Here is a 16,427-nt window from a genome sequence, read left to right as displayed (position 1 = left end):
CCTGGTCTGAGGAATCCCTCAGACAAAGGGCCTGGGGGGACAGGAGGGTTTCAGGCAGAGGGAATAGCCTGTTGGAAGGGCCAGCAGTAAGACAGCATGGAAAGAGAGTATTCAAGGAATTGAGAAAAGTTCAGTGGGACTAGAGCACATGAAGGCTGTGAGAAGAAATGAGAATGAAGGGTAATGAAGAGCGACGTAAAGGAGCTCATGCACTGTGTAAGGTGTCAGGCTTTTCTGAGGGCAATAGGAAGTCACTGAAAATAAGAAGCGGGGCAGGGGCAAGAACTGCTTCGCATTTTCGAAGGGTTACTCTTGTTATAGAGTGAAGAAGGGAATGGTGAGGGGCAATAGCAGCGACACAGAAACCTCTTTGGTGGCTGCTTTAGGTCTGGCCCTCCAAAAGTTGGCCCTGATGTGAGAGTTCGTATAAAACCCAAAACCAGTTGCCATCAGGTTGATTCTGACTCAGGGCGATCCCATGCGTGTCAGAGTAGAACTGGGCTCCACGGGGTTTTCAATGGCTATGATCTTTTGGAAGTAGATTGCCAGGCCTTTCTTTCCCGGTACCTCAGTAGATTCAAACCTCCAACCTTTTGGTTTTTAGTTTAATGCTTACTTGTTCACACCACCTTTGTAGACAAGTGATTTCTTAAGGAAGCACTGCCAGAAAAGACCTGTAAGCAGGGATGACTTACCCAATAAGCAAGGTACGCAGGGCTTACTTGTGTTTACTTACTAACCAGTAACGCAGAATTTCACGGGGAGTTCACCACATCTGCCGTGCGCAGTTTCACCTGTTTTTTCAAGGATGTGGTAAAAAACAGGTGAAGTTGTGCACGACTGATGTGGTGAACCCCCTGTGAAATTATGCGCTACAGATTAGTAAGTAAACACAAGTAAGCCCTGCGTACCTTGCTTACTGGTTAATCTACCCCTGTCTAAAAGGAACTGGGAGAAGCAAAACAGGGCAGGGGAGGAAGCCAAGCAAGGGTACAATCCCAGAGAGAGTCCCAACCTCAGCCAGATCCCATTGGAAGCTCTGGAGAGTAAATTATATTTCAGAGTTTTAATCTCCTCAGGGAAAGAGAGCTGGGCTTCTGTATTTTTGCCAACTGGTCATTGACAATGGAGCCTCGGAGGGAAATGTGAACTCCCAGGTGCTGCCAGTACCCTGCACTTGCGAGCGAAACAGCTGTAATGGCCCAAGGGTGGTCCTCTGAAGATAGTTTACGAGTGCAAGCTGTAAGCAGCAAAGCATGCAGAAGCTGCTGAGGGAAGGGCACACAAAACTGGTAAAAGTGATTCTGGGGGATCGGATAGGGCACCGTGTCAGCTGCTGTAACAGATTACAGGCAATTCCCGAGTTACCACTTTATGGACAGCTCATACTTGCCCTTTAATGCTATGTAAATTTGTCCTCACTTTGAAACGATTGAACCAACTCCTACTTGAAAGGAATTCCTCATCACAATCACCTTCACTTCCTGGATGTACAGCTTTTAAATCACTGAGAAGGCTTTGAGCCGTTTCTTGCACTGCTAAACCGAACCTGTTACCACTGAGTTGATTCTGACTCATAGCGGCCCTATAGGACAGAGCAGAACTGCTCCACAGAGTTTCCAAGGAGCAGCTGGTGGATTCCAACTGCTGACCTTTTGGTTAGCAGCCAAGCTCTTAACCACTGCGCCACCAGGGCTCCACCTGCACTACATCAAGGCTAAATAAGAACTGTATGCACCTGTTCGAGCTTACCTACAGATTCTTAAAGCCACTCAGGAATGGATCTCATAACCCTGGACTGTCTGTACCACACCCTCAGTGGCTTAAAACAACACAAGTTTATCATTTTACAGTTCTGTAGATTGGGAGTCTCATGGAGCTCAAATCAAGGTGTCAGCAGGGCTGAGCTTCTTGCCAGAGTCTCTAGGGAGAATTTGTCTCCTTTTACCCTGTGTTCCTTGGTTCATGGCTGCTTTTCTCCATCTTCAATGTGGGTCAGATCCTTCCCACGACTCATTACTCCGACCTCTTCAGTTTGTAACTACATTGGAATCACCTGAATAATCCAGGATACTCTTCCCATCTCTACATCCTTACCTTAATCAGCCCTGCAAAGTCCCTTTTATCAAATATAACATATTTGCAGATTCTAGGATGAGGACCTGGATATCTCTGGGGGCCGTTATTCTGCCTATTACAGGCACCGAGAGTGTTGCTACAGAGGCTGTTTTAGGAACACAGGGAAGGAGGTGGGGAGGAGTCGGAGAAAGAAAGAGAAAAAGGAGGGAGGGAAGAGATGAGGGAGGTTGATGGCAGCGGGGAGAGAGAAAACAGATCATTTTAAAAATACCTAGAAGACAATATGGGAATTGTGTTAGTAATTAAATAGTTTATATAGTTTGAGTTTTTGTTAATATGTATTGCATGTTGTTTTCTAGCTGGCAATAAGATTATAAAATAAGCAATAAATGTGTAACAATTTAGTTTAAATAATAAAGCATAATACTTATGAGGCAAGATTGCTGGAGGGAACAGAGGATCCGAGGTGTCTTTCCTTATAAAATCCAAAATAACCTTGATAGCAGTAGTTTGTTTTTAAGGGTGATCTGTAGACAGGACATAAATACTGAGCAATTCAAAGAAAGGGAGTAAACCAGGAGTAGAACTCATCCCTGGGAGCAAATCAATGCTAGGGAGATAAACACATAAAAGGCAGTTTTCTCGACAATTTCATCTTAATCAGCTGCTGCTTTTCTGATGTGTCCCAAAGAGTGGATTTAGTTGAGTTGCCCCACAGAACTGAACTTCTCTTCAGCAATATTCTTGGCTGATCTCTGAGTTGATTTAATAAAAGGAAGGAAGCATATTAATTTTTCTGAAAGCCTCTTTGGTTGGATGCCCGTGGAAAAAGCAAAATAGATGAATTGAGAAATTAGTTTCATTAGGCAATATTAAAATTCTGCTATCTCATTGAAATATTTCATCAGGTAGCTCTTCAACTTGATTTCGCTAATGGAGAGACTGGCTGGAAAAACATGTAAGAAAACACAGTGTGCTGATATAATTCACTAATTCCCCCCGAAGCCCCTTGGAGAAATACATATCTGAAAATGGAATTTTTATTTAACATTCTCTAAGTATCACTTGAATGACTTACAAAATGGGTTTTTCTGTGAAGTCTTTGCCTAATGCGTATTTTGAAAAAAATGGGCAGCACTGGTATTTTGAAAAAAATTCTTGTCTCCAAAAAACATTTCTTTAGAAAAAGAAAATCAAGTTCCAGAATAATCTAGGACAATATTCAGATAATAGGAGGAGGTTCGTTTTGCCAAGTCAAAAGACATGCCAAGTTAATGAGACCACATCTTTTTTTCCTTGCCATCACTCACAGACGTATCATTAATTTCTCTGAGCCCTGATCTTGATTTTGGGGTAAAAAGTTCGATCAAATTTTTTCTAATGTTATCAGCTTACGTTAATCATCTTTATAAAAGGGAAGACACCCCTTTCTGGCATATGATTTGATCAGGCTGCTGGTTAGAGTTGTGCAGGCCCCTTTGATGGGCCTTCCGAGACAGACTCAGGTCTCCTTGAGTTACAGTGGCTCTAGCCCCAGAGTTAAGCAAACTCCCTAAGACTGAGAATCTTACCATCAGCAATTGTCCTGAGCTGTGAAGTGTGGTGGTGGGTGGGGCTTGAGGGTCTGGAAACCCTTTGGTGTAAATTCTACGGTGGGATGAGAAGTGGGGACTGAGGAGGGCAATCTTATCCTGTGTCACAGTTTCATTTTCAGCCTCTGTCTGACTTTCTATGATTTATTTACGGAAGACACAAATACCTTTTTTTTTTTTAATCCCCACTGAATGAAAGCAATCAATGTGCTATATCATGAAACAGCACATTGATTGTTTTCATTCAGTGGGAAAAACATGGTATATGTGTACCATCAAAACAACCGGCTCGGAAGTGAAAATGTGACCAATCCGGTAATTTTTCTATGAGAAACCAAATAATCAGTTATCACAAAATTTAAATAGCTGATTTTTTGGGTACCAACCACCATAAACTTAAGATTTTGCTTATGTTATAAAGGCAGTTTTATCTTAAATTTGTGTAAAGGAATCCAGTTAAAAAATTCGCGGTCACTTACTTGAACAGTGATCTCAATGCTACCTGTATATCCCCTTACTTAATCTCAGCTCTTTGCCCTGTTTCCCTTAATATCAAATTTCAAATTTTGATACTAAACCCTTAATTCAGCCAGTGTCCATCTTGTCCACTGGAACTTCCTATCAACCATGAGTCATCATCAGTGACCTCCCTTGATTTTCTGCCCTCCCACTATACATTATATGCCTATCCAGCCTCATCTCTTCTCCAGGCTCAAAAGATGAGGAATCTCGTTCTCTTCAAACCCACCTCATCTATGCGTCATCACCCTCCTGTCTATGGGATTGGAGAAAGTGTGGTTAGAAAGCCTTACATCATCTCTGTTAAGGTAGTGAACTGATAAATTGCTCCATTTTAGTCAGAAACTTTCTCTAAATAAAACAAAACTGACTGATTTCCCCTTGGATAGTCCTGGAGACACTGACAGTTATTTTAACCTTCATTTCTCTATGTGCCATATTTCTGCATTGGCCATCATATAACCCTTACTTGTGTCATTTTTTTCATAATGCGTGACATTTTTCGTGTTTGCGACTGAAGTTTTATTTGCTATACATAATTTAGATGGCTCCTGGGGACATGAAGATAGCAGAGATCTATGAATATCATTAAAGTTGGATTTTTTTCAGGGTTTAGTAGTAGAAGCTCCCATTTTTCCCCGTTAAACTTGCTCCCTGGACCATCTCACTCACACTCACATATTCAGTTATTAACTATGTGCAGATTGCTTACACATTTTTATCTCTAGCCAAGAACTCTTCTTTACATATATATCCAATGGTTTTTTTGATACACATTTGGTAATCCGTAAGTGTTTGTTGAATGAATAAACAAATGAATCAGTAACATATTTCTAAATCAGACAGTCAGGGAAAACAGAAAGAGAAACATGTTATTTTAAGCACATTCCATGTGCCCAAAACTCCAGAACCTAGATCACCATCAAGCTCAATTTTTTTTTCTGAAGTTATACAACTTTTATTTTATTTTTATCTTGAGGTTTGTTACTTCCAGAGACTCAAAGGAATGCTTTGGTCAAAAGTTGTCTTTAGGCTTTCGCTGTAGATTTGATGTGCTGTATTATTTAATAATTTCTACATGGAGGGGGACAGACTCCTGTTGTGGACCTAGACCTGCCATGCTTCTTCCAGCACCACTCTCCGTGGACTTCCGGAATGCCTCTGTAACCTCGTGATATGCCATAATATTCCAAATGAGGAGTTCACTTTACAGCGAAGAAGTAAAGCAATGGGCTGATGCTCCTATGATTTACTAGTCCGGTTTTTTCCTCTATTCTCCATATAGATTATGTGCCCATAATAGAATGGTGGAATGGTTTGTTGAAAATTCAGTTACGGCACCAGCTGGGAGACCACACATGGCAATAGTTGGATGCTGTCTTGTAAAATGTGCATGGACTGTGAACGGGTGACCTAAATAGGATGTAGTTTTTTTTTTTCATAGCCAATGTATGAGTTCCATGAACCAATTGATGAAAGTAAAGGGTATGCTATCAGTGTTTTTCCCAACTGGAAAAAAATATGCTTTCTTTCTCTATGATTCCAGGAGCCGATGGTTTAGATGTTTTAGCACCCTAGAAATAAATGCTTCTACACAAAAATGTTTTCATAGAGTTGTCCACTGAGGTTGCTGCTTGGCCGTTTGGTGCTACTGTTGCCTTTGCATGAGCAGGTCAAAGTGGATTACAGTGTTGGCTTTGATACTCGATCCTGGCTATCAGGAGAATGAGGGTTGCTCTTATACAATGGAGGCAGGAAGCAGTGAGCATAGTAATCAGGGTATTCCCCACGATACTCAGAACCCTCAGAAATGGAAGCTTGGGTCATTTCACTAGGTAAAGAGCCCTGATCAACTGAGGTTATAATAATTTGAATGCAGACCAGAGAAAAAACTTCTAAATATCAACCAACCAAGTGACTAGTTATAAAAATGAGGGCTGTTAACACCGTTGGGTAGCCCTACTGGACTGGATCTGTGCCATGTTGTGGTGTGGCTACTCTCTGGCTTGCATTGTTCTTTGATGTTTTCCGAGCTTAGCACCCTGGCCTTCGTGGTAATTTTGGAAGCTACCTAATACATCATCCTACATCATCTGCAGACACTTTGTTTTTCTTCCAACTAAGAAGCTAGAGTTATACACTGAGGTCTCCCTCCAGGAGCACATTCAACCTCCTCCTTTGAGAGTTGAGCATTCTAAACCCTCAGGTATGCGGCATGCAGACTGTGTTTCCCCAGGAACCCTAAGACCCAGCTCACTTGAAAGCTTGCAGAAGGGCCTTCTTGGTGGCACAAAAGAAGCAGCTGAGTATAGATGTTTATCCGCAGTACTTGAGGGTGAGGTTAATCCTGTGGTCTTCATTTTCTGAGTCATAAAAAACCTCAGGTAGGTTGTGGAGGCCCAGGAAACGTTTGTGGTATTTTCATCCTACTGTTGCAATAGGAATACAATCTATAAATCTTGCCTACTGGTCCCCAAGTACCGAAAAAACCTGAACGTAAACTTCTCAAACAAAAGAACAGACCAAAGAGGGGGCAAGTAGAAGGAAGTGGGATCCAAAAATATGTGCTTGTTATTTTATTCACAAAGGTAAATGTGATTGAAGGGTGGGCAGTTTTTCAACACCGTAGAGTGGAAACCAACAAGGAACATATTACATAAAAAGGAGGAAAAGCCAAGTGTCCAAATTAGTAAAAAATAGATCAGCTCTTTTCTGAGAAGCTGGTGAGAACATGAGCTAATCACGGGGCTTGGCTAAAATGTGCAATTTGATCTAGTTGTTTATTGGAAAAAAGTTATGTAGAACATAACCCTTAAACTCTGTTTTTTAATATGAAAAATATATGGGTATTCAGAATTCTTATCGAGAAGAATTATTGAAAATATAACCATAGAAGGCAAATTAGATAATAGAGACAAAAAACTAGGACGGTGTATGGTCTTAGGGAGATGACTAAAAATAGTTTTCTGTTGAACTGGACTTGAAGGGTGTAGACACTCAAGCATTGAAAGGGAAATTCTGTGGACAGGCCAGAGAGAAAAAGCCAGCATTAAAAAATATGTATGTAAAGAAGTATTGGGAAACACTATTAAAAGGTAATTCCACCAAAGCAAGACTCTTTTTGGTCACTGAAATGCAGAAAGTAATTATATAAAAATTGAAAATAAGGACACATTACTATGGATGAGCATAATATTTTGTTTATCTATAGCATTAGCTTATAATAGTTTATGAAATAATTTACAGTTTTAAGTATTAAGGTCATGGTGTGGTTGAATGAGCAAAGGCTTGAAATTAGCCAGGCCTGGGTTCAAACCCTGGTTCTGCTACTACTGTCTTTCCCTGGACAAGTCATTTAATTCTTCTGAGACATCTTCCTCGTCTTTAAAATAGGAATAAAAGTTTGTTAAGGGATGAGAGGGGATGACCCACAACCGTGGCTGACACATACTAAGAACTTAAAAAAAAAAGTCAATATTATTGCTGTATTTGTTGTAATAAAATACAGCATAAGTAATAGTTAAAAGCAGAGAAAAGAAAACCCTTAAACCCTTAAAAACTATATTACTGCAGTGAGTTCAGAACCCTGGTGGCACAGTATTAAAGAGATTGTTCTGCTAACCGAAAGATCTGCACTTCAAATCCAACTGCTCCTTGGAAACCCTATGGGGCAGTTCTGCTGTGTCCTGTAGGATTGCTACGAGTCGGAATTGACTCGACGGCAGTGGGTTTGGTTGGTTTTGGTCGGTAAGTTCAGAAAAACCTTTTTACTCCATTTCCTGACACTCTGGAGGAAGAAGGCTCAGTCAGAGCGATGGTCTGACAAGGCTTTATTTCTAATTGACAACCACACAATGTCCAGTAATAGGAGAATTGTTAAATACAATTGTCTCTTCTGTTTGGGCCGTATTGGACAAGGATGATGTGAAAGTTGCTGTGGAAAGAACTGGCAGCCTTAATGCCCAGCGCAACAGGCCAGGAGAAGCAGAGAGATGCTGAGCACCAGGACAGGACAAAGAAGAAGTGGAGCCAGAGTTAAGATCAAGACCACGATAGAGACCATAAGCAGAGACACTGGTCCCATTCTCGATCACATTCCAGGACGAGGGAGATGAGTAATGGGAAGTCTAGATACTGGTCCAGGAGCAGAAGTCAGAGTCCCCCCAAAGACTGGGACAATTATAGGGAGAGGAATCTGGGCAGATCGTGGGATAAGTGTGTAGACCACCTTCTCTGGGAGGAGCCCACCATCGGGTGCTTTGTGCAGCTGGAGGGACTAAGGAAGGAGTGGGAAGGATTGGTGCATATTTCTGTGCTCTGGAGGGAAGGCCGATGTGGCTGACCTGGTGAGCAAAGGCCAGAGGGTCAAGGTCAAAGTGCTGTCCTTCACCTGGTCCAAGACCAGCCTGAGCATGAAGAAAGTGGATCAAGAGACTGGAGAAAATCTGAACAAAAATTGAAGACGAAATATTATTGGGTGGTTTTGTGAAGCAGAAAGCATACAATTACAAGACAGGCATTGACCAGCTCTTTGGTGATGCCCATTTCTCAGGCTCAGGCAAAGCAATGAGCTGGCAGAGCTGGGAGAACGAGCTCAGGGAAGTGCTACAGGCTGTACAAGGAACGTGCCGACCTAGACAAAATGCCTACCATCTATGTGATGGGGATTCAGAGACCCAATTTAGCAAGCACAGTGCTCTCTCTCAAGGCCATGGGCATCAATGACCTGCCATCCTTTGACTTCTGGATGCCCCACCAATGAAAACCTCGACCACAGCCATTGAGAAGTTGTACATGCTGGGAGCTCTGGATCATGAAGGCCTGCTCACTTGCCTTGGCCACAGGATGGCAGAGTGCCCTCTGGAGCCAATGCTGTGCAAAATGCTGATCATGTCTGTGCATCTCGGATGCAGTGAGCAAATGCTGACCATCATGTCTGTGCTGTCTGTGTAGAATGTCTTCTACCAGCCGAAGGATAAACAAGCCCTCATGGATCAGAAGGCCAGATTCTACCACACAGAAGGGGACCACCTCACCCTGCTGGCTGTTTACAATTCCTGGGAGAACAACAAGGTCTCCAGCCTGTGGTGCTCTGAGAACTTTATCCAGGCTCATTCCCTGCACCAGGGCCAGGATATCCACAAGTAAATGTTAGGTATAATGGACAGAGACGCAAGCTGGATATGGTCTCCTGTGGCAAGTCCACAGTCCCAGAGCAGAAGGTCATCTTCGGTAGATTCTTCTGGCATGCTGCCAAGAAAGGCCCACAGGAGGGTTACTAGACACTGACTGACCAGCACGTGGTCTACATCCATCCTTCTAGTGTGCTCTTCAACAGACAGCTGGAATGGGTGCTGACCATGAAGGAGTACATGGGTTAGGGCATCACCATTGATCCACAGTGGCTTGTGGAGTCTGCCTGGGCCTTCTTCAAGGTCTCTGACCCTATCAAGCTAAGCAAGCAGAAGCAGCAGTAGCATCTTGAGCCCCTGTACAATGGCTACAAGGAGCCCAGGACTTAGAGAATATCCTGAGCCTTCTGGCAGCGCTGAAAGGTAAGACTTGTCTTTTTGTCTCTCCTGCAGCAGCATCGCAGGCTTGGACTTATTGATAAAAAGCTGGCCCTGAGAATACAGCTGTCCTGTGACTGAATATCTTAAATGGACATTTTCTAAACTTGACTCTGATTTCTTCCCTGGTGGTAAAATAGAAACAGGGATATAAGACTGGCCTTAGCCAGAGTCTCCAGCTGCCACCACACCAAGTCATTGGAGCCAGTTGGGGGCTCACAGCCAAAGCTGCTTCTCTTTCCTGACCCACCCGGGTCTTCAATATCTCTTCGCCAAGAAAATCCACATCCAGCTAGAGAAAATAGTCTGATTTCCTGCCCAGATACTGTTGTAAGTAAAAATAAAACAAAAGAAGAGTAAAAAAGGGAAAGTTAGAGTATATTACATTTCTCGAAAGCCTGAAACCTACTTTTCTAATCACTTTTAAGCTAGGGGGGTTCTTCGCAGTTTTCCGAGGTGATGGAGGTGAAGCTCAGCTGAGAAAAGCCAGCAGAGGGCAGCAACATGCCAGAAAGTTGGCCTTCAGAGGCCATGGGAGCCATTTTCGCAGGTGGGTTTCCCTCTGGGCCAGTGGTTCCCAAGCTTTGCTGGATATTAGAACCACCTGTGGGACTTAAAAAATTTCTGATTCCCAGGTTGCATTCCAGACCAATTAAATAAGAATGCCTGAGACGGGGAGTCAGATGTCAGTGTTGCTTCTTTAAAGAACCCTGTATTTTCCAATGTGTAGTCAAGTTTAAGGTTCATTGCTCTAGGCAGAACCAACAGAAAGAAGGAGGTAGACGTTATACTGGAGGGGATGTGGAGCACATGTACCATTCCATCAGAAGCCCAAAGGGCCAAGCTGGGGATTCAGGGAGGCTCTTGGACAGAGTTGAGAAAACAATAGCCAGGTAGTTCCTTATTCAGATTACAGCCATGGTCCTATGGAACTGCAGTCAGGGGGCTTTGGAAGTTTGTAAATTGCTGCCCTATTGAAAGGGCTTAGGCGTACCTTGAAAGGCAATCTTCAGACACATTGAGATCATTGGAGGAGCTGATAAATGAGATGGCATTCAGTAAGGCTATTTGATGACATACTGCAAATGCAAAATGAAAGCAAACTGATTTGATAAGACCCACAGAACAGGCGAAAGAAAGCAGGAGGTGATCCTCTCTGCTGGGTACAGGTACACTCTTGGGGTACAAATCACTCCTAGAAAGGGGGAAAGGAGCCCTGGTGGTGCAGTGGTTAAGAGCTCAGCTGCTAACCGAAAGACTGGCAGTTCGAATCCACGAGATGCTCCTTGGAAACCCTGTGGGGCAGTTCTACTCTGTAGGGCCGCTATGAGTCAGAATTGACTCAACGGCAGTGGGTTTGGTTTGTTTTTTTTAGAAAGGGGGACGGTTATCTGAAGGGTCAGAGAAATGCTTATGAACCCTGATTCTAGAAAAAAATGATACTAAGTTTTTTTTTTTTTTGCTTTAACAAACAAATTTATTTTCTCACAGTGAGGGGGTAGAAATCTGAATTCAGGGCACTGGCTGTAGGAGAAAGTTTTCTCTGTTTGTCACTTCTGGGCGGAAGGTCCTTGTCTTTTTTCAGCTTCAGTTCCTCGGTGATCATGTGGCAGGGCGTTTCCCTTCCACAATCTCTGCTCTCTTGCTTAATGTGCTCCTTTATATCTCAAAAGAAGTTGACTCGGGGCACACCCTACCCCAGTACAGCCTCATGAACATAACGTAGAAAACCCATTGCCAAGTGGGATCATAACCACAGGTATAAAAAAAACAAAAAAACAAAAAAACCAAACCTGTTGCTATCGAGTGGATTCTGACTCACAGCGACCCTATAGGACAGAGTAGAACTGCCCCATAAGGTTTCCAAGGAGTGCCTGGTGCATTTGAACTGCCGACCTTTTGGTTAGCAGCCGTAGCTCTTAACCACTGCGCCACCAGGGTTCAGGGGTTAGGATTTACAACACGTATTTTTGGGGGGACACGATTCAGTCCATAAGTTTCTGTCCTCCCATTCTGCTTTGCAGCTGCTCTAACCTTAATGCTGTGCTTTGCACCAGTAATTTTGCTCAGTAATTGTTGGGTGAATAAAATGAGTGACCGGACTGAGTTGTATCTATTCTGGAAGCATAGGATGTTCAAGACAGAAGGGGGTTCAAAGATCACCTGGTTTACACCCTTTTTTGAAAAAAAAATTTATTTTGTCTTAGGTGAAAGTTTATAGTCCAAATTAGTTTCTTATTCAAAAATTTATACACAAATTGCTTCGTGACATTGGTTGCAATCCCGGCCATCTTTCCCTTTCCACCCCGGGTTCCCCGTGTCCATGCATCCAGTTTTCCTGTCCCTTCCTGCCTTCGCATCTTTGATTTTGGGCAGGTGTTGCCCCTTTGGTCTCATATACTTGATGGAATTAAGAAGTACACTCCTCACCTGTGTTACCATTTGTTTTACAAACCTGGCTAAACTTTGGCTGAGAGGTGGACTTCGGGGGTGGCTTCAGTTCTGAGTTAGCAGGGTGTCTGGGGGCCATAGTCTCAGGGATTCTTCCAGTCTCTGTCAGTCCAGTGAGTCTGATCTTTTTTTGTGAAGTTGAATTCTGTTATATGTTTTTCTCCTTCTTTGTCTGGGACCCTCTATTGTGATCCCCTTCAGAGCCATCTGGTGGTAGCCAGGCACCATCTGGTTCTTCTGGACTGAGGCTCTGGTTCATGTGGTCTGTCACTAAGAGAAGTTCTTACAGAGCTTTTGTGAAAAAAAAATTTACAGATCATAGAATTAAAAGATTATGAGAAGAGTAAAAATCCTGACCCTCCTCACCGTAACTTCAGTGACCCCTTCCCCTAAGACTAGGAGCATGGACAGGTAAGGTTTAACATAAATATGAGGAATTTAATATAAATACAAGGAAAGACAAGTTTGATGATTAAATCCGTTTATTCTGGGTGTGACTGCTACTTGAGTAGGTGGTGTGAGGTGGAGGTGTTAAGAACCTATTTATCAGCCATTTGAAGGAAATGAGTTTTGAGGGTTTCTACCCTGTTTGGTTCAGTTCAAACCCCTGCTGAGAACGTGCATTTCTAGCAAGTTCCCAGGTGATGCTAATGACGCTGGTTAGGGACCAATTCTAAGAACCACTAGTAGAGCATCACCTGGGAATCCTGTTAAACTGTGGGTCCTGACTCAGTATATCTGGGGCGGAAATGTAAATTCTCAGCAGCAGTTCAAACTGGGACGAACTGGTTTGAAGCTTTGGTTTTCTTGTGCTGTGACCCAGATAGTAATAGGGCATCACCAAGCCCTGTTGTCCCAGAATATCAATAAATTATCAGTTACGAAGCCCTGAGAGTTGACATAGCGCGGCCATGTTTCTTTGCGGGAGTGATTTCCGAGATTGAGTGTGCATCAGAAGCCTTGCTTAAACTCAGATAGCTGGGGCCCCCAGAACTTCTGATTCACTGGGGCTTGAGAATTTTCTTCTCCCACGAGTTCCCAGCTGATGCTGAAATTGCTGGTCTGATCTGGGAACTTAGAGAATCACTGCTCTCAAGGAAAGCCTTTTTTTAGGTTTCTGCAGAGAGGAAAATTCATGATCGTAGAGGCTTATGGAGAATGCTCACGTCTCAGCTTAGCTCAGTGATTTCAACTTTGACTTACATTGGACTCACCTGGGGTGAATTAAAACTGATGCCCAGGTCCCACCCCCAGAGCCTGTTGTAAATGGCCTGGGCATCAGGATTTTTAAAGATGCAGGTGTTTCACATATGCAGCCAGGATTAGGCACCATTAGCTAGCTAGCAACATCCTGGTTCCAGCTGGTCTTCTATGGCTTTCAATAGCCTCAGAAGTTATGAAGTTAGGTGATGACCCTTTTTATGTGTCATCACAGTGTGAAGTACTTCATGTGAATAATCTGATTTAAACTTCACAGTAAGGGATGCATTATCCACTGGGCCTACAGGCTCGTCCTAGGGCTCTGTGACTTTTCAACAAACTTGGCACAAAATACATTAACTCCAAAACACAGAAGGAAACCTGTGAAAGTGGTATTCATAATAATCATTTTGGCAATAAAATGGTAAAACATTGAATATTGAACAGCATGTATTTATTTTTAATAAGGAGTATAACCGCTTTCAAAGTGTTCACTATCATATAATATAAGACTTCCAAAGTGTCTGTTACCTATGAATGCTTTACAGTGGTCTGCTCACAACAGCTTTAAACCCCACTGCAGTCAAGTCGATTCCGACTCATAGAGACCCTATAGAACAGAGTAGAACTGCCCCATAGGGTTTCCAAGGAGCAGCTGGTAGATTCGAACTGCTGACCTTTTGCCTGGCAGCAGAGCTCTTAACCACTGCACCAGCAGGGCTTCACGACAACTTTCCAGGATGGAAATTATTAGTAACCCCATTTTAGAGATGAGAAAATTGAGACAGAGTATTTAAGTAATTTACTTTAAGTCACACACCTATGTAAGGGATAAAGAAGATATTCAAACTCAGAGCCTCTGACTTTGAGAGTCAATGTAATGTATCTCCCATATACACATACACAAACACAGGAGTTCCTTTTGAAAAAATTCCCCAGGGATGTTGTAAAGGAATTGCAATTTGAGGCTGTCTTAAACTCTTTCGGGGAATTCATGTATCACTGAGCTACTTAGCCTGCAACTCAACAGCGGAGGGCCGCAAAGTACAGCTGCTCAGGAGGGTCACTGCACAGCTACATGTGGCTCCATTTGAATATAATGTGTGTGAGCAGCACCCCTGGAGTTCTGCAGTGTGGCAGTCTTTCCATAGGACATCTAATTCACCGATCTTGGTTAGCAGCACAGACCATGTAAAATATTGCCTAGAAAGAAAAGTCAGATATTCATTTGAAGGATACCCTCAGTTCATTTTAAATTTGGAGCTCTTAAATATTGTATGGTATGTGATCCCCTCAATTTTATTAAAAAGAAATGGTGAACTGTAGCCCAGAGAGTCAGGTCACAGGCCTGGCCCCCATCCTACTGCTGGTAACTGATGGAACCAGGACTACAAGGTAGATCCCAGAGCACCCCGTGGCTGGTAGGCTTGATGACCTGCTGGCATTTTCCGTAAGCCAAATGTCAATTAAGAGATGTTGGGCTTCTGCTACAGAGGTGTTTGCAAAATGCCCTGAACTGCTGACTCAGCATCAGAGACAGAGTGTGCTCTCCCAGCAGGTGCAGAGAAGGAAATTATAAGCTGACGGCTAGGAGACAGATATTTTAAAAATCATCTCCTCCTGGCACAGCAGCTGATCATTGCTTCAAGTTTGGAATTCTTTCTTTCTCCTCTCCTGCCATCTGGTGGTGCTTCTGAGACACATTTTCACTGAACAGTCCCTGATCCCAGTAGTCATTGCTACAAAATGTGTTTAGTATTCAAGGTCATTGTTGCTCAAGTCATGAAGTCACATTCTTAGGAAATTGCGTATTTTCTTATTTGATGTTCAGGACAGAACAATGGGCTCATGAATCTTTTTATACACCAGACCATTTCATTTTTGCTGAGTATTTGGCTTCTAAAGTTTGAGTTATGTGACATTGTTAAGTGATATGACTGTTCCTATACACAAATCTATGCTTTAAATAGAATCAAGACAGGAAGTTCTATTAAATTGGAAACTGGTTTAAACGGATGCATCTCTGGTACTGAAAGGAAAAAAAAAATGCTGTTTAAAAATTTCCGTTTTGAAATACTTGACTGGAGCTGCTGATATTCTGGTAACATTAGGTAGTTGATGGTATGACCCTTGGAGTTAATGAAAATTAATTCAGGTTTATTCACATTGTTAAAAATCATTATCTGTTAAATCTAGTTCTCAAATGACTCTCACCATTTCTGCCCTCTGCCTTTCCATGAGTGGTGGAAATTTTGTATAAAATCCCAGCTCTTCGCTGAAGGAATAGGAAAATCTGGCCACTCCTTCAGTTGCCCTCTCCTCCTCTGTCTATGGGGCCTCTACTTTACGCTTCCTCAGAGGGAGTGTCATGGATTGAATTGTGTCCCCCCAAAATATGTGTAGCAACTTGGCTAGGTCATGACTCCCAGTATTGTGTGATTGTCTACCATTTTGCCATTGGATGTAATTTTCCTAAGTGTTGTAAATCCTACCTCTATAATGTTAATGAGATGGGATTAGTAACAGTTATGTTAATGAGGCAAGACTCAATCTACAAAACTAGCTTCGTCTTAAACCAATCTCTTTTGAGATATAAAAGAGAGAGCCCCTACAAAGCAGTGCCAAGAGAAGAGCGTGTCCTTTGGACCCAGGGTTCCTGCGCTGAGAAGCTCCTCAACCAGAGGAAGACTGATGACAAAGACCTTCCTCCAGAGCCAACAGAGAAAGTAAAACTTTCCTCTGGAGCTGGCACCCTGAATTCGGACTTCTAGCCTCGCAGACTGTGAAAGAATAAATTTCCCTTCATTACAGCCATCCACTTGTGGGATTTCTGTTTATAGAAGCACTAGATGACTAAGACAGGGGGTCATCTCTCTTTCTCCTAAAACCAGTCTAACAAATATGTTTCCTCCTGTAAGCAAGGTCAAGCCTACCAAGCAGTGGAAAAACACTCCACCATTGAAAAATCAAACGCAAAATTATAAATAAACACAGGGCCGAAAGATATAACATTGTC

At 42.8% G+C, this 16,427-nt stretch overlaps 1 pseudogene; it reads left to right on the top strand.

The window, feature by feature from the left end:
- Positions 1-6,398: 6,398 nt before the first annotated feature.
- LOC126068239 (ATP-dependent RNA helicase DHX8-like) lies at positions 6,399-9,742 on the top strand (annotated as a pseudogene).
- Positions 9,743-16,427: the final 6,685 nt, after the last annotated feature.

Source organism: Elephas maximus, chromosome 27 (assembly GCF_024166365.1).
Source record: "Elephas maximus indicus isolate mEleMax1 chromosome 27, mEleMax1 primary haplotype, whole genome shotgun sequence".
NCBI lineage: Eukaryota > Metazoa > Chordata > Mammalia > Proboscidea > Elephantidae > Elephas > Elephas maximus.
The sequence above is the reverse complement of the archived record's forward strand: the minus strand, read 5'-3'. Positions and strand labels throughout refer to the sequence as shown.